The following is a 24,843-nucleotide window of genomic DNA, read 5'->3' on the forward strand; positions in this document are numbered from 1 at the left end:
GAGGGAAGCTACAATATGAAATAAATGTAATGATATAGTCTACACTTGCACACACCCACAGGATAATGACATGTACTTAGAGGGAGGGCAAACTGATAGAAGCCTCCCAACAAATGTTCACCTTTTAAAAATGGGCAACAATGTATTTTTCTTCCCACAGATGAAAACATTTAACTTTTAAGGGAATCTATTTCCTAGTCTCCCTTTTTGTTTTATGTGTCCGTTTCTGCTCTTCAGCATTTAGATATATAAAAGTATGAAATGGGAATTCCATAAATAATGATTACCATAATACATTGTTGCCATTAAACCGTTAACAGTCACTGTTGTACCTGGTTTGCCTGCTTGCCACACATGGATGGTAAGTTAAATTTATCCTCTGTTTGCCTATGTAGGAAAATCATGCAGAATTTGGTAGAATTCAGAGCTTTGGGCATATATTTGGATTCTTGGATTATATTTACTACATATAAAAGGGAGCTATAGGTATTTTTTTATGACGCAAGTATTGTGTTATTCTAGCTCTGAGCAAAATCTAAGGTATATGTGCTTTTTGCTCTGTTGAAAATGTCAGTGATAAGTAATGGAGTATCTTGAGAATCCTGGATCACTTTACTATTTACAATAGCACTCATTTATTTTATCTGCCTATCTACATATATGTTTGACTGTCCATCCATCCATCATCCATCCATGGTCAATCTATCTATCTATCTATCTATCTATCTATCTATCTATCTATCATCACCATCTATCTATTTACAGGATATATCTAAGTAGCCCTGGATGTGCATATTTTTCACAAGTTGGGAGGAGCTAAGATGGAAAAAGTAAGAAGAGGAAAAGGAGTAGTATAGAGAGGAAAAGGAGGAGTGAGGTGAGAGAGAAAGAGAGAGAGAGAGAGAGAGAGAGAGAGAGAGAGAGAGAGAGAGAGAGAGAAGCCAATGTGCATGTGCATGTGTCTCTAGCAGTCAAAGGTAGTTGATATATCTAGGTTGGGTATTGGGTTACACCTCTGATCATGTTATTGATCATTATCAAACATATAAAGCCTTTGATTAATCTTAAAGCATTAGAGTCTCATTTCTACCAGGTACTGCATGGATTGTGGGATGGTCTGGGCTCAGTCCAACATGTGGAGACAGCATGGAAGATTGGCAGAGCCATCTCCCACACTGGCATATCATGGGTAGCAGGGCCAATGTTTCTGGCCACCTGAGTTTGCAGACTGAGCTGGTGGTGTGAGCCACAGCAGCAGTGAGAACATGCCACTGCTCGTGACCTCAGGCTTAGCCTAGTTGGGAAGCTGGCGGCTGATTAAGAACAAGCAAGATTGAGTTTTGCCGTTTTAAATGGCAACACCTCAACACCTGGATAGCCTCAGACTTGCTATGCAAACCATGTTGGCCTTGAACTCACAGAGACCCACTAAGTGATGGGATTAAAGATGTATACAACCATGCCCAGTTGAAAAACTTAATTTTTAATATTGCTACTATATGAAGTATATATTTTCCTGAATTAATCATTGGATCCAGGATTCATTCTTCCATTCCGGAGATTCACTGTTGTAACTGGAGAGAAATTATTTAATAATGAAAGATCAGGGAGTTAATAAGGGAAAATATACACCTGGACCCCTTGGGCAAGATATGTGATGGAAGAATAACAGATAGCAAGAACAGGATCATTTAATGTGTTGCAAATGAATTATATCATCTTTTCTACAAAAACTCCTATAATCTGGCCTCTTGAGTGTTTTAGTCTATTTGTAGCATTGATCATTATTCTCTTTGAGCCAAAACCTCAAGAGAGCATGTTCTCTCATTGCTCACCCATTAAGTCAATGTCAATTTATGTTGTGCAATGGATTTGTGTTTGCACATTCCATTTATACTTCCATCACTCAAGTTTTGACTGCTGTTAATTCTTGTGTAAATAAGATAGTTATTTTACCTTACAAACTGTTTTGTCAGCATATATATATGTATACACACACACACATACACACACACACACACACACACACACACACACACACACACATATATATATATATATATATGCAAGCTTGGCACAATGGCACATACCTATAATCCTAGCACTTGGAGGGTATATATATATATATATATATATATATATATATATATATATATAATGTTTTGAAAGGGTTAAACAGAGCCAAGAGTGCAGGTCAACTTGGTCGTGAGCTCTGTGTTTCAGGAACTTGGCTGACCACAAGATAGATGGTTGATTATGAATAGGCTCTTAGAAAATAGCCTATACAAAATGTTCCCCATGACTGTTCCTTGGACCCTGTCACAAACTAAATAATGGGCTGGGACTTTCCACAGGTACTTTCCAATAACCCTCCTTCACTTCCCCTGGGTTGTGGTTCCCCCACAGAGTTGTGTTTTTTGCCTTTAAATTCTCTCTGTCTTCAAAGCCCCAGGGTCAGACCCCATTGCCCCTGTGTGGGCTACAGGTCTTGACCTCAACATGTTGATCGAAATATACCTCTTGCTTATTCCATCAAATTCAATGTCTTGTGAGTTAATGGGTGGCTGTGAATTCCTGAGGCTTGGGTGAGGTCCTCCCTTCATGGGGGCCTTATAGTTTCTAAGTTACATTATATAATATGCATTATATGTTATGTAATATATTATATATAATATATAGAAACAATATATATTTATATAAATATATATAATGTTTCTAAGTTACATTTCTGTCATTGCTCAAAATTTTACTATGTTTTCAAGTGTTATAATATTAAGGTCACTGCCCCAGAACTTCTGTGTGGCTTCATGAAAAACTATTGAATATATTCTCAGTTGTGAATGACAGTTACTCAGAATTAAGCTGAATTTAGTTTCCATAAGTGCACATATGTGTGTAAGTGTGTGAGTAGGCTAGAAGACAACTTTTGTTCCTCCGACTCTTTTTTCATGTTGTATTTGTTTGTTTGTCGAAACAGAGTTTCTCTGTATATCCCTGGCTGTCCTAGAACTCACTCTGTAGACCAGACTGGCCACAAAAATCCTCCTGCCTCTGGCTCCCAAGTGCAGGGATTAAAGGCATGTGCCACCACTGCCTGGCTCCATGTTGTTTTCATGGTGTGCGTGTGTGTGTGTGTGTATGTGCATTTGTATAGCTCAGAGGTTGACTTCAGATGTCTTCAGGTGTATTGCCTTTTATTAGATTAAATGAAATACTGAAGAAATAAACACTAGTTACTAGTAGAGTCATAGCACTATGTGCCAAGGAATAGATTAATAAGTGGAAATCCAACATAAAAAGGAATGGCAGGTGAAAGGAAAAGTGTGAAGTCATCTGTGGTTCTCCACCTGTCTTTGTACATTAACTACCAACAAGTTGCCAGGCCATAGAACATTGGTCATTAATATATAAATATTGAAAAATAATGGCTTTGGGAGATGAGTTTTGATTGAGTACATGAAGGAAGTATGAGAGTTGAGTCCTAAAGCATCTTTTCTCTCCTTGATTTTATATTCTCCAACCTTTTCTCCCTACCTCCTCTACTCTCCTCCAGCAACCTTTTTCCTCCTCTTTCTTTAGGAAAATAGTATTAAATGACTTCCTTGTGTTTGCCTTTCTCAAGGAAGCCCCTCTGATAGCTAACGTTTTATTCCCTGAAGTAGTTTCTATAGATCATAATTTGAACTGTGTATTTATACTTAATGGTGAGATGACAAGCCATTCTTTTCCATTTAAATATTAAGAAAGAGTGCAGGAGGCTGAAGGAGGTAAATTTCTGTGATTTAGACACCCATCTGTTCTAAAGAGTGAGTTCCAGGTCAGTCACGGTTACACAATCAAACCCTGACTTGAAAAAGCAAAAACAATGATAGTATTTTATTGCACATATTTAAAAGAAAGTTAGAAGCTACCAAAGATTATGGCTTTAAATTTATTAAGAGAGCTAAATTCAAGCCCAATTAACTAAAATAGAAAAATGAAACTTGGTCCCTGACAATAGGTTACATTATTACACAAGCGTTCAAGGCTTATGAAAGACTCACGTTGAAAACCTGGAGTCCAATGTCAGAAGTAGTGGTAACTCAATACTGTTTGAGGAACAAAAAAAAAAGTGGGTACTAAGACAATACACCATTATCTTGTTATTTCCCATGTGGAAATGAGAATTAATCATAAAATCAAGTAAGATTTTGTTGAGCTATATTTACAGTGAATTGAAAATATAATTATCCTCATATAAGGCAAACATTACAGGACAGAATTTTCAGACCTTGTGGGTTTTGGCTTTAATTTTTGGTGTTGTGATTTATTCTTCTTGGTTTGTTTCCCACTATTCACAGAGGTGTCCAGAATACCAGGGTGGAAGAGCGCTGCTGGCCAGGATCATAGGAAGAAATATTTTTTAATCATAGGAAGAGATATTTTTGAGAATATTATTAAAAGAAAAAAAGTTCACTAATAAGATTAATAAGCAGGGAATCTCCTCTCCCACCTAAGCCCAACAAGGCCATCCTCCCCTACATATACAGCTGGAGTCATGTGTCTCTCCATATGTGCTCCTAGGCTGGTGGTTTAGACCCTGGAGAGCTCTGGCTGGTTGGTATTGTTGCTCTCCTCATGGGGCCACCAACCCTTTCGGCTCCTTCAGTCTACTCTCTAACTTTTCTACTGGGAACCTTTGATCAGATTAATGGTTAGCTGTGAGTATCTGCCACTGGGTATGTCAGATTTTGGGGGACCTCTAAGGAGACAGCTATATCAGGCTGCTGTCAGCACTCCCTTCCTGTGATCCATATCAGCGTCTATTTTTGGTGACTGCACATGGGATGAATACCCAGTTGGAATGGTCTCCATACAATCTCTCCTTCAGATTCTGTCCCACACTTTGTCTCCATATTTGCTCCCTTGGGTGTTTAGCTACTCCTTCTAAGAAAGACCTAGGCATCCACACTTGTTCTTCCTTCTTCATGAGCTTCACGTGGTCTGTTAGTTGAATCTTTGTTGTTTCAAACTTTTGGGCTACTCTCCACTTATCAGTGAGTAAATACCATGTGTGTTCTTTTGTGATTGGGTTACCTCACTCAGGATGATATTTTCTAGTTCCATCCATTTACTTAAGAATTTCTCGAAGTCATTATTTTTAATAGCTGAGTAATATTTCATTGTGTAAATGTACCAATATTTTGTATCCATTCCTCTGTTGAAGGGCATCTGGGTTCTTTCCAGCTTCTGGCTATTATAAATAAGGCTGCTATGAACATAGTGGAGCATATGTCTTTGTTATATGTTGAGGCATTTTCTGGGTATATGCCCAGGAGTGGTATAGCTGGGTCCAGATAGGAGAGATGACAGAGGTTCTGGTTAGTCAACAAAATGATGGACTGGGTATTAGAACTATCTTGTACCTCACTGGTACAAATTGGCATAATTATGCTCTAATTGTATTTTGAGAAAAAAGTTTTATTTTAATAGGAAGGGTGATATGTAGGAGGAGCTAAGGTGGGAGGAGTACTGAGAGGAAAAGAAGGAATAAGGAGAGGAGTAGAAGAAGGAGAGGACAGGCTAGGTGATGAGAGAGAGAAAGAGGCAGGGGCATGGAGGCAGATGTTCACATGTCTCCACCAGTCAAAGATAGTTGATATATCTAGGTTGGGTATTGGGTTACACTTCTGATTGTGCCTTACCAAACTTATAAAGCCTTTGATTAATATTTTTTAAAAGTGTATAAATGCAAAAAGGAAAAGGGGGCATGGGATAGGGATTTTCTGGGGGGGGGATGGGGAAAGGGGATGGAATCTGAAATGTAAATAAATTATCCAATAAAAAAGATTAATTAAGCAGAACAGATTTATTCATTCTCTAAGAAATATTTGGCCTTGTTCTACCAAACAAATACACAGATACTCTCTTCTGCATTTACCAGCTAATGCCTACTGGAGTATTAGAGAATAAAAATATCAGACAATTCACAGGTATAAAAAGTAGCAAACTACTTTGACCTAAACCTGCAAAAGCTAATCTAATGAAGGCAGCTTTCAACTTAGTTATTTAGACATTTACTAATATATCTCACTTCCAAAGTATTCATGTAAGTAGCTAAAAATTCTGTAATGAATCAACAAAATTTATGAGAAAGCAAAATATTTAGGAAGCATAATTTAGTTATATTTGTGTATTATATTTTACCATTAGATATTTTACAGTGCAATGTAAGACAATCATTTAACTTATGTAAAATTTCATAGACATACGTTTCTATCCTTGCACATATATTATGAATAGACTTTCATACTGAATGGAGGCAGTATATAAGTCATAGGGGATGAAAGTTGTCTGTGTATCACTGGTTTTCCTGTTTGTTCGTTCTTTCTTTCTTTCTTTCTTTCTTTCTTTCTTTCTTTATTTCTTTCTTTCTTTCTTTTCAGCATTTTCCTGCCTCTGATTCTCATGAATTTGCATCTTAGTTCTCATAGTCATTGGGTGAAGTGATCTTCTTCAAGGTTGCTTTACAGTTGTCAGAATAATGTCTCAGAAAATTACAGTTTTATAGATTACTTTCTTGTTACACTTTTAGTGTACTTGGTGTCAAGAGTCACAGCTTAGTTTTCATATTCTCATTTGTACCTTCTAGCTAGAATCTGAGCATATAGCAGTGGATCAAAAAGTGTTTGTAAAGCTAATGAATAAATAGTGGATGAGTATAAAAAGTAAAAATGTTGGATTTCCCCCATAATTTGTATATTCCTAGAAGAGAATATCATGTTAAGACAATGGAGTCTAAGAAACAGCTCTCAGTGTGGAGCTTGCTTTGTGTCTAGAATATTGGCCCTGTATCCTAGAGGAAAAATGTAAAGAGTAAAGCTTCTTTTGCAAACTTGATAAGAGCCAAAGCTTTATGTTTTGTGTTATATATTATCTACATTAAATAGCTATATAAATGTTAATATAATGTAAATGGAGTAGGTAACTCTAGACTAAACACAGTATGTTCACAGAATCAAAGTCATAAATCTGTGCTTTCTTTTTTTTTCTGATGATGTAATTTTTTTGGATTCCATGCGGATGCCTTGTATATCAGGTTCTCTGGGAATATCGCTTATATTTACTTCATCATTTTTAGACATGATGAGAATTAGGCAAGCTCTTTCTATCACAAACAGCTTTAAAGAGCAATTTCATGTGATCTCACTAACTCCTCCCAGAAGAGCTAAAAAGAATGATTTCCCAATGGCTGAGAAAAACAGGGGCCCATGCCAGCAGATGGCACAGAGTCTCAGTAAATGTTATATCCATAAATCATTAGAATTCAGAAGGAAAATCAGGTGAGCACCTTGATGAGTGCTCACAGGCAAAGCTCAGGAGGAGATTGGGGACATAGCAATAAACAAGAGGGTTTTACTGTAGGAAAAGCGCAGTCCCCTCCAATTCACTTTCATCAGAGCACTCATGAGAAGCATCATTACCATTGATGCAGGTCACACAAAAACAGCCAACGTGAGGCACCAGAGGCATAGGCTGTGTAAGCAGAGCCAAGGAGCTCTGAGCATACGCTGGAACTATGCAGAGTGTTGTGCCTTTCTTTCAGCAGCTTCTCTGTAAGGCAGAGGCTGAGGAAGGGGTGCCTAAAGGCAGAAGCTGTGAGTTCTGACTCCCAGGGCACCAACTTCAGACAATGTTGTTGTGGCCTCCACCACTGCCTTTGCCCTCCCTGGATAGTAGATGTGCTTCCTTGTGGGATCTTTTAGTCTCTACCAGCTCCACCATTCTTTTTTTTCACAGCTAAATCTTGACTTCACAAAACAATGCTGCGTGGCAGCATTTCACTGAAGGACGATGTCCTTTAGGTCTTCCATGGACAACCAAACATTAAAGGAGAATTTGGCACAGTGCGCAAGGCTAGCTGGACATTTTTTCTTTTCTTTCTATTTTTTTTATTGGATATTATATTTACATTTCAGATTTTATTCCCTTACTCCATTCCCCCCCCCCCAACCCAGGAACCCTTATCCCATTTCCCCTCCTCCTGCTTCTATGAGGATGTGCCTCCACCTAGCCCCCCACTTCCACCCCCCACCCTCGAAATCCCCCCACTCGGTGTTCAGCCTTCATGGGACCAAGGATCTTCTCTCCCACCTATGCCCGACAAGGCCATTCTCCTTTACATATACAAGTGGAGTCATGGGTCCCTCCCTATGTGCTCCCAGGCTGTCGGTTTAGACCTTGGGGAGCTCTGGTTGGTTGGTATTGTTGCTCTCCTCATGGGGCCACAAACCCTTTCAGCTCCTTCATCATAACTCCTCCATTGGGAACCCCTTGATCAGATCAATGGTTAGCTGTGAGCATCCGCCTCTGAATATGTCAGACTCTGGCAGACCTCTAAGGAGACAGCTATATCAGGCTCCTGTCAGCATGCACTTCCTGACATCCATATCAGTATCTACCTTTGGTGACTGCACATGGGAATGGATACATTCTCAAAGTGTGTGCATTCTCAAAGGTCTTCTAACTGATACTGCAAATACTTCTCTATGAAGAATACAGTGTACTTTTTTTTTTTTTAATTTTAGAGGCAAGAAAGACATGGGAAGAGAGCTAATTAACTAGAGGTACACTTTGCACAGAATTGATGATGCCCTGCCCTTCTTTCTTTGATAACCTAACTACATTTTATGTCTCAGATTTCTAGAATTGATTGCTGTAGAGCAAAATGTTTCATATTTTGCTATATTCTAGCATTCCATTTCAATTTGTAAGGAATTATATTCTATAAATAATAAAGTTTCTGGGATCTCAACAATAGTATAGACTTCCTCAAATTAAGAGTATTTATTAGTACTAAGAGTAGTACAAAAAATATAATCTTAATGCATTTAGCACCACCCATATTCACTAATTAGAAAGATAAGCTTATGTCTATCTAATTCATTTTTGATAGCACAATGTCAAAACCATAATCACAATAATCACATGAGTTAAGGGCACATTCCATTTTGCTTTTTTAAATCTATCTTTTATTGATTCTTTGGAAATTTTACATCATGTATCCCAATAACTCTTAGTTAACTCCCAGGTCTTCCATGTTCACCCCCCTCCCTTCTGACCAAAATTTAAAAAAAATATAATAACAAAAGTTTAAAAGTCCAATTTGTGTTATCTAATTCAAACATGTGGACCCTATTATAATTTGAGTCACTAAATTTATCAAAACATGCACTGCTTCTTATATTATAAGTATTTAATAAAATTAGATAATTTCAAGGCTTGCCTTCAAATATTCTATGAAAATTTCTGTTTTTCTTTTAATATCATGTCAAGAATTTATATTCCATTTTATGATTCCAATGTATTTCTAGATCTTAGCATATTCTCTGACATATGACAGCAGTTTAATGTGTATTTGCTGAATGAATTAAACACAGAACATCATTTTATTGACTTATTCTCAAATTATATGCACCCATACATTTTAATTGTATTGTAATTGATAAAGCATATTGCCCTAAAAGCTATGACTTCAATCAGGAAGTGTAAGGTCTGAGGCATTTAGTATATTATTTTTCTATAGATACTAGGTTGAATGGGGGAATATCTAGCCAGAGAAGATTATTATGTGTTATCAGTAATTTATCATTGAAATTTATCAGATGTTGGTTATTTAAAGTATTTATAGGAAATTATAAATTATTTATTTATATCATTGATTACCTAGTCCTTTTCAGATAATATAAATAAATTATGTATTCCTAAACCTTAATTCTGAAAATTCATAGAACTAAAATATTGGAATATAAATAGGAAATATGATTCAATTAAGGCAAAAAAGTAAGTAAATTACAGAATAAGATAGATTGTCAACTTGTGAATACTGAAGATGTCCTAAAAATTGTTCTTTTTATATAACTATTAGTTTTTCTGCTTGGACATATCAGGAATATCCATTGCATTGTAAGACAAGCCCCCCCCCCAAGGGAGGACCTCCCTCAAGCCTCAGGAATTCGCGGCTACCCAATAACTCACAAGACACCATCCTTGATGCAACAGCAAAAGGTGTATTTCAGGGTCAGTCGACTGAGTCTGAGACTCATAACCCATGCAGGGGCAGAGGAGTATTGACCCTGTAGGCTGGGAGTTGAGGGCTTATATAGGAAAGAACCACAAACAAATGGGGATGAGCGGGTAACCAAGGAAACATAACATAAAAACAGTGGAAAGTCAGCAGTTTCTGGAACCACCCAGATGACTTGCATCTTTCTTTTTGGTCAGGAATGTGTCTTCCTGCTTTGGGCCTTCCCCACCGGGCAGATGGGTTCTCTTCCCTGAGGTCTGAGGGATGTAATCCAGCAAGTGTCCTCTGACTCAGGGATAATGTACCCCTCCCAGAATGTTGAATGTATCCTGGGGCAGTGAAGGCCTAAAATCTTTTTTTTTTTTTTTTAATTTTATTTACATTTCAGATGCCATCCCCTTTCCCCATTTCCCCTCCCTAGAAAACCCTATCCCACGCCCCCTTTTCCTTTTTGTTTTTATACAATTTTTTTAAAATGTTAATCAAAGGCTTTATAAGTTTGGTAATGCTCAATCAGAAGTGTAACCGAATACCCAACCTAGATATATAAACTATCTTTGACTGGTGGAGACACGTGAACATCTGCCTCCAGGCCCCCCACCCCCTTTCTCTCTCTTTTTCTCTCTCATCACCTAGAGGAGAGGCCTAAAATCTTATGTCTAGTTCCGCATTATTGGAACTAGTGAACCTGCACTCTTTTGCTCAGGTCTAGAGGTCATAAAAACTTTCTATATTTTCATAAGTTTTCAACATCTTTCAGCATTACCTTAGAAGTATAGCCTATTCAATTAGTTGTTGTACCAATGAGTCAAGGAACTTCTTAGGCATTTCTCAAAGTAAATGTCCCCTGACTGTCTATTGGCAAGGATACATCTAGAATTGTTTCAGATTTAGTTTAAATTAAAATATTTTATCATTCTAACTGAAAAAAATTCTGCCAATTACATGCTCTTCTTCAAAGGGAACCCTAGCATATTGACGAAAGTGGATATATTGTTTATACTGTTCAAATTACCACCACACACCATCACTATACACTTAAACTTGTAGACTTACATGCAAGAATTACTTAAATACCTTAATTTAAATGCTTGTTAAGGTTTAATTTTTTGGAAAATTTTATTACTTTAAGACATCCTGTAGCATTATTTTCCCACTAATTTGAGCAGTAATCTTAGAACTGATTTTTCCAGGAAGTAGTTAGCCCATGGCAGTTTCCCTGTCTTTTTCTTATGTCAGAATGATATTGCTTTGACCCTCAGCCATACAGTAGCAACTGTTTTAATATATCCTTTTTATCAGTCACCCCTTTTATGCCACAATCAAAACATTTACTCTTTTGATGAATTATATATTGGAATTATGTGGGTATGTTAGATTCTTTTGCTTTTTTATTGTTATCTTTAGATAAAAGCATGTTAAAAAATAAGAAGGTCCCATATCTTCAAGCTAGCAAGTTAAAAAAAAACTGAACTTTTTTATATTATTGACAATAACATAAATATGTCACTGATAAAATTCATATGCAAACAATGATATTTTAAATAGATTCTGAAACATTTTAAAACAGAAAATGTATCAAATACAAATGACATGACATAAGAAATTTGATAACTGAGTTGGAAAAAAATCAACATTAGATTTAGGGATATGTGCTGTGCATACTTAAGATTTATAGTGATTGTAACTCTATCCTGTTATTCATATATACCATAGTAGGTGAATAGCCATATAACTTCACTCTCTCCTTTACAGTCAAAGCTCTTAGTATACTTTTGTTATTTGTCTTTTTAAAAAGAAATGTATGTTGAAATCTATTCTTCAGTGTCATGATTCAAAAGGATGGAGCCTTCATTATGTAAATAGATTTCTGAAAACCTTCATGATTGGGAAGTCTGGCTTTAGTTACAAAGTTTCCCAAGGAAGCTTCTTGGTTTGTTTGTATTTATTATGGCACCATCTCTGAAAATGGAGATCCTCTCCAGAAAATAAGCTTCTGACATCCTAATAATGAACGACTCAACTTGCAAAGTCTTAACAAATAACATAAAGTTACTTGTTATGTCTCTCTGCCTTTCTTTCTCTTTCTTTCTTTCTCCCTTTTCTCTTTCTCTTTCTCTCTCTCTTTCTCTCTCTCTTTCTTTCTTTCTTTCTTTCTTTCTTTCTTTCTTTCTTTCTTTCTTTCTTTCTTTCTTTCTTTCTTTCTGTAATTCATGTCTTCTGAAAAAGTAGCCAGTATTTATGTTACTTGTTATGTATGTTTAAACTATATAGTTGATAGAATTTCAATCCTACCTTGACTAAATGGCCCTGAGGCCAATTTTTCTTTCCTATTCTTTTCGCCTGTGATTAAACTGGGCCTCAACTTTGGGTTATAGTCTGATTAAGTTGATGGACTTTTTCATAGTTAACTATGTCATCATATTGCTTAGTATCTTACTTAGTACTTTGTCCAGGCATGTGCCTGGGACACAGTAAGAGCAATGAAGTGGCAATGTATCTCCTTAGAAAACCTAGATTAAAGCTAATAAATGCTCCATCAACTAGTTCTACCTGAGAGATGCCAGGCTTAGTATTTTAATTTGTAGGCTAAGAATAAGGTCTGCTTGGAGAAGTTAATGCTCAGAGTAGATGAGAAAGCAAGTTCTAAATACCTTGTTTGTCTAATGCAGACCTGTGCAGGAAGCCATATTTCTAAAATTGCTCGTTTTGTCATCCAGTAAATTTATTTTGTGAATCTGGGGTTAGTTTTTATGTTCAGTACTTGTCAATAAATGTCACTGACTTAGATTTGATAATGGTGTGAGAAAGTAAAATTTATTAACCTCTATGGTTTAATTTTTTGTGCTACTACATATGGTGTCAAGGGTCTGTAAACCAAGCAATGGCATAGGTAGGAGGATTGAAAGTGCAAGGCCATTTTTCACTTCACTTTTAGTTAAGAGCAGGCTGGCTATATGAGAATCTATTTCAATGAATAAATTTCAAATGTAGGATTGGATAGATTATCTCTTTAAGAACATATAAATAAGTAAATTTTAAAAATAAGATTTGAATGAGCATATGCAGTTGATTTGGTGTCCTGTATCCTTTGCTGGGATACTGGCAAATCATTTTTCTTTAAATAGTTAATTCTTTTTTTTTGTCACTGAAAATATTTCTTCCAATGGAAAACAATATATTCTAATAATGGGTTCCTTCTATTTGTTCTACCTCCTCATCCTTTCAATTCCATGCATTCTTTTTCTGTCTCTCTTTAAAAAACAGGCAGAAGCATAAAATTAAAAAAAGAAGACAAAACAAGGTCTTATTCATGTGGAGAAACAGCTTGTTAGAATGAAGCCTGTTTGATTGTGATATTTAGACAATGAGTTTACAGGATAAGGATTTTCATAGAAAAAATTTCTACATTGTGATGTTTTAGCTATATTTCCCTTTTAATAAATTCAATAAAAACATAAAACTTAGTTAATGTGATGGTACTTGGAAGAAGAAATAAAAATGTATTTTAAGAATTCAAAAGCAAATCAATTTTATGTAGGACCTACCATTTGCAATGCCAGACAAGTGGAAATCTGAGGCTTTCGTTGATGGAAATGGTAGTCATTGCCCATAAGAGGCCTGGAAGTCAGGATAATCAAGGGCCCTGTGACAAGCTCTTCCTTCATTGCAAGGGAACAATTGCCTTTGTGGATTTGCTACCAAAGTGTTGTCTGCCTGGCCTTTCAAATTACCCACTGAGCTGAACACAAAAATTATAATTCCCAGAACGAATGTAACATTGTGCTGCTCAAGGAAGCCAGAAGGAGGGACTAGCTACAGTAAGCCTTTAGTTTTATAATTTTATCCAAAGCTTTTGTTACTTGCAATTGCAAGAGTCCTTGAATTTGGTCTTATAGTTCCTTAAGTATGTATGTATATATAGGAATCAAAACTGTATTCTTTTTAAATAGTTTCATAGATTAAAATTAGACCATACAAATGAAGAGTCCAGTGCACCGTCTACAAAATAGTTGACATTTAATGTAGCAACAATTATTATTAGTGTATTTCAAAATTTGAGAAAAGAAAGTTGGAGATTATGAAAAGTATGACAATTTATAGGTAAATAATAAGTTTACAGCATGAATTCCTTTTGGATCTAGGACTGCTGGTAAACATATTTTAAGTTAGCAATCACACAATGAGTTATTAGTTAAACTTGGCCTTTTTTCTATATTCATTTTGTGTAAACATATGGTTCCAGAGCTATTCTCACTGTTATGTTTAATGGTAAATACTTTTAGTGTTTATTTGACCCTTAGCTACTATGTTTACACCTGACATACTGCAGGTAATACATTAAGCTATTAACTTATGTATGTCCTATCATGTGGAAATTAGTGAATTCATGAAAATACTTTCAGTTTTTTAAAATTAATCAAAAAACATGTGTATGGGTGTTTTGCCTACGTATATGTCAGTGCACAGAATTGCATGACTGATGCCCATGGAGGTCAGAAGAAAGTGTGGAATACCCTAGATGGTTGTGAGCTACTGCGTGGGTAATGGGAATGAAATTCATGTCCTCTGAAAGAGTAGCCAGTATTAAATACCAAGTCATTTCTTTACCCAAAAGTCCTCTCCTTTCAAAACAATATAAAATTGTATTTGGAAAATATATCTATCAAATTAAAGCAATTCATCATTTCATATTAGTACCCAATATACCAGTCTATTAGTTAGTGTTTCATAGCTTTGAAAAGACACCATGATCAAAGAAACTCTTATATAGGCAAAAATTTAATTGGGGCTGGTGCATAGTTTCAGAGGTGTAGTCTATTATCATCATGATGGAAAGCATGGCATCATGCATGCAGACTTGGTGCTGGAGATGCCAAGAATTCTACATCTTGATCTGAAGGCAGCCAGGGGGAGAGTGGAATTCTACACTGGGTGGAGCATAAGCATAGGACACCTCCAAGCCCACCTACACAATGACACACTTCCTCCTACAATGCCACACCTCTTCCAATAAGCCCATACATTCTAATAGTGCCATTTGCTATTACCAAACATTTGAACACATGAATATATGAAGGCCAAACTTATTGAAACCATCACAACCAATGGCCAAATGTATTTAAGCCATCACAACCAATATATTTACAGTTGAAAATGCACTTAGTTTATAATATATGCTAGTAAGATTGCACCATGTTTAACGATTACCTGTTTGTCTTTCCATGTATGCTTTTCTTTTAGGTAACATGTCACTACTTAGCTTAGGCTAGATTTGTGTGACAGTACTCCTACCTTAGCAGTGATAGAAATACAAGTAAATACCCATTTGCTCAGAGCCCTTTTATGTTCCACTAACTTCTATTCAAATTCTTTTATATAATATTGAAGCAATTACAAAAGTTCCTGCCTTCAGGTCAAGTATCATATTATTATACTAAGTAGAATTGCAAATTATATGAAGATACAAAACTGATCAAGTCACATAAGCAAATAATGAAGATAATAGTAAAAGAAAAGTATATAAAGCTTAGACTATAATTTAATTTAGAGAGTTACATCAGTTTTGGAATACAAAACTCATAAATATTGTAAAATTAATTGTAATACAATATGTTATAGCATATGTGCATACTATTTATATATTCCAGATATACTGAAATTTTTTGTTTTGTTATTTTAGTATAACTAAAAGGAACTGATTTTATAAGTGATTTGAAACAAATCAATATGCAGGGAGTATTCCTTATTAGATTATTTTAAATATGCATGAAACTTTAGCATATACATACAATAATCTTCATTGTTATGTATCATTATGTCTCAGCAAGGATATCAATTCAGAGAATCTTATACACAAGAAATACAAAGGATGAAAGGAAGATGGCAAAATAAAACAGAATGCTCTGATGTTGAGAACAGAGATTAGTCCCATGAGTTCCAATAAAAAAGAGAGAGGAAGCACAGAGAAAGTCTTTAGAACTAAGGCTTAACAAGAGAGATGGTGAGAACTATTGAGGTTGGTCTGAGTTTGTGAGGATATTTTCACAGTAAAGAAGCAAGGATTCCTGAGACCTGATGTTGAGAAGAAAAATTAGGACATAGGAAAACTGCAAATAAAACAGTCATGTGAGAAAAAAATAAAGGTATTTCCAGTGCCAAGTTAGGAAGTGCCACCTATGTCAGATCAGGATTGGAATACATTTTTAATGTTCTTGGGATCTACAGGAAACTATGATATGATCCATTTTGCTTTCAAAAAAATTCTTCTTGGAATGTGGTACATGTATAAGAAAAGGCAAGATTAAAAGTAAGCGACAAATTTAGTTAGAGATGATATCTCAACCAAATGATACAACTTGCTGCAAATCACCTAATCGTTCATGGATGGAAAAGACATGCTGGGATGAAGGGTAGAAGTATTAACCAGATAGAATATCCCTATTTTGTGATAAACATGGGTGGTAATGAACCTACCTTATCTTAGGTAGTGAGTATATACAGGAATCATCAATTAGACAGGGAGAGCTCAGAGAAATTGCATTGTAAGATGATGAGTTCATGTTTTGAAATATCAAGGGCTTTGGGTATATTTAGGTAAAATGTCAAACTATTTGGTAGTTGGAACTACCAAACTGAAAAGATTAGTGTTGACACATTTTTCTCTTAAGTAGTTTATTTAGGGTTAGAATGTGTAACCAAATTCTCAATGAAACATTATAGTAAAAATACTAGACTTTTCTGGGAATGATTGCCTACCTTGATTAAAAATAAAAACTTTCTAGAGGAGATCCTTGTTCATTCTTTTCTATCTCTACACTGATTGTCAGTTCTAGGATGTTCAAGAGTACATAAAGCTTCCTATGACTATGAGACAAAACAGGGATAGTCCTGGAGACATGAGGCCAGGGACCTGCACTGAGCAACAAGATTACCAAATATAAAAGTACCTAGCTATATATTTCAGTAATAATAAATATTATTATTCAGAGATAAAATCACATTGTTTGATTAACTTTATTTTTATTGTTTTTATCTGTACTAATGCAGGTTGAGGGATCAAGGGTGACTTGAATGGCACTTAACATGTAAGCTAATGTCTTTTCATTGATCATTTAGGGAAGATGGGAAAATTAGTTATTGTGGATGTAGCTCGGAGTCCTAGAGTACAACCACAATAGGAAACAATAAAAAAGCTACCATGAAATGATTCTTAATGACCTTACTTTATACTCATGGATTGATGGCATGTACAGTTATCATCAGAAAGGTTTCCCACAGCATTAGATGGGAGCTGATGTAGAGACCCACAGTCTGATGTTATGTGGACAGAGGGTCTAAGTTGGAGGTCTTCATCAGGTCCCTTCCCTTAGAATTGAAAAAATTCTGTGGAAGAGAGGGAGGAAAGATTGTGGGCATCAGAGGGTTTGGAGGATACCAGAATAACGTGGCCCACAGATCAACTAAGCAGGGCTCATATGGGCCCACAGAGACTGAGCAGCAAGCACAGGGCATGCAGCAGTCTGCACTATGTCCTCTACATAAATAATTTGGCTGTTTGCTTGGTGTTTTCTGGGAGTCCATGTGTCTTTTAGTCTTTCATCTGACTTGGGACTATTTTCTTCCTATTAGGGTGCCTTGTCCAGCCAGTGTGAGGACATTTGCTTTGTTTTATTGGATTTTATTGTGTTATGTTTGGTTGTTCTCTCTTGGAGGCCGTTGTTTTTTCCTTTTAACAGGAAACAGAGGGGAAGCATATTTGAGTGAAAGGTAAAGTGGGGAGGGCCTGGAAGTAGTGATGGCATATGAAAGTATGGTTGGGATATATTGTATGAGACAAGACTCTATTTTCAATTAGAAACAGAATAAAATAGCCAATAAAAAAGAAATACTTGTGACAAGAATTGTATCACACGTGAGGTGTTTTAATAATTGGTAATATTTGAATGCAATCGATGAAATACTGGGATAGAATTCTAAGTCTAAGTGCAAATTGATTTATGTTTTATATGTAAACCTTATATGCACCTCAAAGTAATTTTATTCATTATTTTTAACACTTCTGAGAAACAAACTTGTTATATGTAGTGCTCTCCTGTTGCTTCTAGTTTGGATACCTTCAGTCTTAACTCTGGATTTATACTTTATCAATATGTAATCAAGATGTATGCTGTTAATCTGGGTTTTAATTGTGGCAAAAAGTCAGATGAGGAATTTTCCACTTGGTACTAATAGGTTTCAGGAATTTTAGCATTTTTGAATTTTCAGATTAGGTTGTTTAACCTGCATTTATATGGATGGGTCATATCAAGGAACTTTTCTTTTCAATTAGAAAAGAGCTAATACATTATATTATTTACTCAAAACAATAACCACTAAGATTAAAAGGAACATGACTGTTGATGGAGAAAAGTCAAGATTATGAGCATGGTGGGACAATGTTAATAACTGATTAAATAGGAAGATGGTTATGTGTCAGACAGAGTCCATCCTTTATTGGGTGATGAGTAGAGGACAGGGTTTCTTGCCTAATGTCTATCAACTATTCTGATTTTGTTCTATAACCACAACCAAATTTTATGCTGTGTATTATCACTGATGGAGATTATCAGGTACTCCTTTCACTAATCAGAAGTGAATGTCTTCCAGAAGAAAGCCTGCACACTTGATGGGTAAATGCCCAGGAGAAAGGGATTCTCCTCTCTTGGAATGGGGCAGACAGCCACTGATTGTGTTGATAAATTGTGAAAAGTCTGGTTTCTCATGGCCAGTTGGCCTCCGGAAACACATGATGTTCTAAGAACCCAGGAGTCAAATTGGTACCAGCTGAAGTGATGGCTACTGGGCTATGTGCCAAGGCAAATAGAAAAGACATAAGAACAGGACATGTTCAGAGTAGAAGCAAGAAAGTAGAACCTAGCGAAGACAGAGTCAATACTTGCTTGAAAAAATACAAGTGAAGAGATTTTCATGTGTGCAGCCTCAAGGCTTAAGAGGTATCCCCTCTCACACTCAAGGGAGCAACAGAATCCTTCCAACTGGCTACAGAAGGAGCATACCAAGAAACCTCAGCCTGTCACATACAAGATTTCCATAAACTGACATTCCACATTTGGCTCTTTCTTAACTAGATGGTACAAAAAAATGAAATTCAAGATTCATCACTGGAATTAACTGGTGTATATGCTGGAACTATTTATCTTCCTCAGGGTTACATTCGATGTTTATTACTCAACACTGAAAAATTAGGAGTGATTATATAATGAAGCAGCAGTTGGCTGGAGGCTGAAGATATGTGTTTGCATTTGGAACCATAGTTATCCTCAAAAATCCTATACATAGAAATCCAAGCTTTAATGCTGCTTCCAGATGGCCTTCTGGCAAACTTTTGTTCATCCAGACCTGCTTTTTGTACTATGGGAATGAATATATACTGCAGAATAGAAATGCTTTTGAGGCTATTCATAGAAATGAATAGGAGATACTAGTGAGATACATTTAAACGATTCCCCAGTCCTGTGATCCAGTTGGCAGGAATAGTGGTGACTCCACCCATAGCTTCATTTTATTATATTTATACACATGCCCGTCATTCAATACTTGACTGAATCTTTCTCTGACTTATGTGTTTGAGAGCAAGGGGGCCATTAATGAAGCAACATATATTTTGAGAAGTGATTAACCAGGTGTAGAGGAATTGGCAAGTACTCAAAAAATAAATCTTGTTGTTTGGAGCAGAACTGAATTATTTCAAAATTCTATTCAGTGTACATTTCAGTGCTCGAATGAACTAAGGAGGACTCTTATTTGTTCAGCTGGAAAGATGTTCCTCTTGGCATGAAAGCAAATCTCAAAAAGTAAGAAAAAGTGAAAACATTTTCAACAGTTTGAGAATAAGGAACACATACACCGATAGAAACCCTTTTTATAATGATTTAAAATTTATTCTTATATATTTGTGTTTCAGAAATTATTCTAAAACTAGTTAGCAGATGAATATTTGGAAAGTGTTTGATTTGGCACCAGCCCTTACATCCTATACATACCTTTCCTACAGTACTTTCCCTCCTTCTTTCTCCTATATTTCTGTTTTTATAACCTAAGTTACCAAAATGTTAAACAAATTGTCATTATAAATCACTGAAACAAGTCTGTCAGATAAACAAATGAGGGCTGGGGTTATGGCTCAGTGGGTAAAATGCTGGCTGCCCAAGCACCAGAGAGGGAATTTGGATCCCTCTCACCCAGATTTGAGTAGATCTGATGGCACATATCTGTAACTGCCTCGCTGGGGGACACATATAGGAAAATTTTTAAGAATTTATTTACTGGGCAATCAAGAGAAAATACTGAGCTCAAGGCTCAGTTAAAGGCTCTATCTCATAAGTAAGAGGAAAGCAATAGAGAAAGATACCAGAAGCCAAACTCTTGATACAACCCACGTATATACAGACAAGTGCTTCTGCACATGCAAGTACTTGCATATACATGTATACACACACACACACACACACACACACACACAAACACACATGCCAAACAAATGTACCAAGGAATTAATGAAAACTGTATAAGATGCATGTTGATATTGCATGCAACAGTATTTTAAATTGTTTCCTTATATTCTCATTTTATAAAATGATAATTATTAGAAAATGTAAATTTGAGTTTAAGATACTAAAGATAAAATAATGCACTCCTTGATGTCATTTCTGAAAAGCTAATTATCAATTAAATAACATGCATTCCTCAGTCTTTGTGGCTACGTTTTAGATTTTTATATGCACCTAATTATACGTGGCTAGGTTTTATTATTTAATGTGAATCATGAATCATGATTTCTGTAAAATATGCTAAAATTTGTTTAGTGGCATATACTTAAAAGATATACATATACATATGTAAGCACATATATACTTATATTTTAATTACATAACTCTATATAAACACACACAGAGTATATAGAGTCACATAGAGCATGAAAATACTTCCATCAGTAATAGAGCATCTACATAACTGAGACTACATAAAACAATGGAATTGAAATTTATCTATTGCTATTATTACAATTGTTTGTGGTGTTGATTAAATAAGCAAATCAATAATACTTCCTGTTGCATCAAGTATAATACAATAATATGCATGACGGTTATTTTTCTTGATAGTAATTGTAACTGATTATGTTATGGATTTAGGTATTTACTATTTTCATGGCTATTTTCTATTTCGCATATGCTATTTAATGTATCTGTGATTACATCATGAGGCACCTCAAAATATTGACCTATTCTTTTAGGCTGGTATAGGTATCCTCTATGGTGCTCATATAAGATTAAAATATCCAGCATGTCTGAGAATATAAAGGTAACATGAAGCAGTATGTAACTGTGAGTTTGCATCTTTTTAAAAGCTATGCCATTGTGAATAGGTATATTATAATTTTTCTACTATTGTAATGTTGATGATTTATTATAGTTGCTTCAAATTTGTAAAACAAGCATTAGTTAGCTGTTTTATGCACAGTATAGTGTTAGGCCACTTTTGAGTAAGATGCAATTCTCACCTTAAAAAAAAAGACAACATATTTGAGTGCTTACAGAAGGGGATGGATGTGGAGTGTTTGGATTGGGGTAGAAGATAGTTGTACTCAAAATACATTGTACAATTCTCAAAGTATTAATTTTAAAATGAGGGGTGAAAGAAAAGTATAGCATCATAGAAGAGTCTGAAATGTAAGTTGCAGTTTATCTAAGATTTTGATAGATTAATATGATAATGAGTTAAGTCAATATCAATGGCAAGAAAGTCAGCTTCTCATACATCTAGAACCATCTTTTCAAAGTAATTTGCACCTAATAAACTGTCTGTATTTCATTCTCAAATTTACCTTTGTACCCTGGAATTTCTATGATACAGAGATGAGCTTGCTTAATGCAAAATAGAATGTGGCTTATAGACCTTTTAGAAGTTTATCAGACTGGGCAATGGTTAAGGGAGCCTTCAAAAGGAGTTATGTAGGGAAAGAAATGTACTGTTAGGGACTTACTCTGCATCCATGAATGGTGCTCATAAGTGTGTAGGGATATTTACTTCAGGATATTTTCTCAATTTCTCACTAACTAGCTATGTAAGTTGTATGAAAACAAAACTGATTGTAGCTAATCTTGAACCCAGCTGACTTTATAGGTCATTTTCTCCTTCATGTTTCTGGGCTGAACAATAAATGTCTTTGTCTTTTAAAAGTCTAGATAAATATTTCTATTTACAGAAATCTCTCTTGTCCCCAACTTAGAAACACTGAGGCATTCCTTCTGCAAAAATAACTTAATCAAATTACTATGTTATTTTGTAATAATTATCTGTTGCCTAGTTAGGACATCAGAACAAATTCTAACAGGAAGCTTCAAAATGAAAACACTTCAGTGGCCTGGAAGTTTACAAGCTTATAATTTTAATACAAATTGTTATATTAGTAGTTTCAAGGCAGAGTCTGTTGGTACATTCTAAAGTTACATTTCAGTGCTAGTATTTGCTAGGTATATGACATATAATATAGATTGAGCGAGTCATTTATTTGAAATAGCAGAGGTCATAGTATAATAACTTTCTTTAAACATTTACAATTTGTTAGAAATTTGAACACACCAAATTTTTGTCTTTGAAATTAATGATATTGGCTACTAATAGTTCGTGTTCATTTCTACTTCATTTTTATGTTTTAGGTATTTTTCTTTTTTCTTTATTTTTTCTTGCTTTCATAACAAAATTCCTTAACTTGTATTCAGATACGATGTTATTTCCATTGCCATCACTAATCTATCCTCATAACCCACTCTTCTTTCAATAAAATTTTAAGTACAGTACATTACTAAGAAATTGTGAATTTGGTTATTATTCTTAGACTCCTACTCTCTGACTTGATCTCAAGGAAAAGTTTCAGTTTTCAAATATTTTTGTGAATACGGAAGTTATAGGAGTTTATCTATGGGATTTTATGCTTATTTTTCCTGGTGTTTTATTCAATGTAACTGTGGAATCTCATTTTTCTTATTTGGCTTTATGTTATGCAAACAAGACAATAAATCAAGCAAAAGACAACTACTTTCACAAGAATATTAACTACTTAAGACACCTACTTCAGATTGGTGTGTACAACACGTGACCTCAGTGAGAATCGCTTAATGACAACAAAGTGAAGGAAAACATTTAGACTTACATGCTATCTATAGAAATTAAAATCTCAATATTTCCTAGATAGAATTTAGGAAAAACAAGCTGAATTGTAATTTTCTTCAGAAAGGAGCCAAGATAATTTATATTTTATAATCCTATAGTGAATGATATGGAAATGATGACTTTGTATAACCTTTCATGTGAGACAAATTAATACTATTGACTTTTTCAGAGTATGCTTACAGCAATTAAATGTCTTTAATTATATTTATTTATGTGTGTGGATCTATATACGTGTATGTGTGTGGAGATCAGAGTACAAATGTCAGGATGTGATTCCTTTCACTGTGTGAGTCCCAGGGTTTAACTTCACTCATCAACCTTAGCAGCAGTGGTTTTGCTTGCTGAGCCATTTTGTCAGTCCTGCTTGTACATCATCAAGGTATGTTATAAATTTAAAAACAAAATTTAGAGTGAAAAATATAAATATGAGATAATCTACCATAAATTTTTTGTGTATTCCCCTTAAAGATCACAAAATGCATTTGAAGATGTTTAGTATGCTCAAATTGCAATTACTCATCATTTTATTAAACAATATAAGAGGTTTTCAAATTAAATCATTGTGTCGTAGAGAAACTTTGTTGCTAAAATTATATTCCTGATTTCTTGATTTCTCCCTAGCATTTTCCCCTAGCATTGATTTTTCTCTACGTTTAAATTATTTTCACTTTGAATATACCACTTCTAAATTTCTTTACACTTAGTGGTTCAAGAACAATTCTCCGTGAGTTTTAATTTCTGCATTTAATTCAAGGTATTATTTTAACGTGCTATACTAGGGATCTATAGTAATAGTCTCATCTGGAAGGCAGAGAGAAAATGGAATGAACATTAGGCAATAGTTTTAAACAAAGAACTGTACTGTATGCCACATACTGACTTTATAAAAGTGGCATAGCCAATTTGTCTAAACCTTGATTTTTTTTCATCTCAATGCAGAAAAGACAAGTGAACTTATCCCACCCCCTGCCCTCAGAACATTTGTAAAGATTAACTAAACTACATCCTCTTTGGCAGCTAAGAAGGAATCTCAATTTAAAGAAGTAGTATGACTTTTGGCGATACTTGTAACCATGAACAGTCCTCTGCATTCTCATTGGTCATCATTTTTTCTGTCTTCGGAAGTTTTTTTGGCTACCTTGTTATCACCTGTCCTTCTGCCAAGTGCTGTTGAGTTGCTAAGAGTTGATGAAACTTTAAGATCCTCCCTTCTGTGTTGCCAATTAGCTTGGCCTCACATAGGTTTTTGATGTGTCACTGTCTGCACTGCTGAGTGGCTTCTAGCACAAAGTCATCTCATCTGCTATGATGAAGATTCCATAGTGGGCAAACTTCCTCTCATCTCTTAGATACCTCTGCTACCCACTGGGGCAGCTCAGGTGCAATATATTGCTCATCTCTTTGTGCAGAGTTAGGAAATAGGCTTGCAAGGCATCTTTTCTCATACTCCTTGGCGAAATAAATGAATAATAAGGGAGATCGCATCTGAGAAAAACTCATATGTGGTAGCTAATCACTAATTCAGTGACTTAAGGGGATAT

General features: G+C 35.3%; 1 long non-coding RNA gene across 1 annotated transcript in view; it reads left to right on the forward strand.

Moving 5' to 3' along the window:
- Positions 1–228: 228 nt before the first annotated feature.
- The window catches only part of LOC143441900 (uncharacterized), a 104,072-nt gene continuing 79,457 nt past the window's right edge, over positions 229–24,843 (forward strand). The window contains exon 1 of the long non-coding RNA XR_013109653.1: positions 229–361. This is a non-coding gene — a long non-coding RNA (uncharacterized LOC143441900). The remainder of the gene's footprint in view (positions 362–24,843) is intronic.

The sequence above is a fragment of the Arvicanthis niloticus genome, chromosome 4 (genome assembly GCF_011762505.2).
Source record: "Arvicanthis niloticus isolate mArvNil1 chromosome 4, mArvNil1.pat.X, whole genome shotgun sequence".
Lineage (NCBI taxonomy): Eukaryota > Metazoa > Chordata > Mammalia > Rodentia > Muridae > Arvicanthis > Arvicanthis niloticus.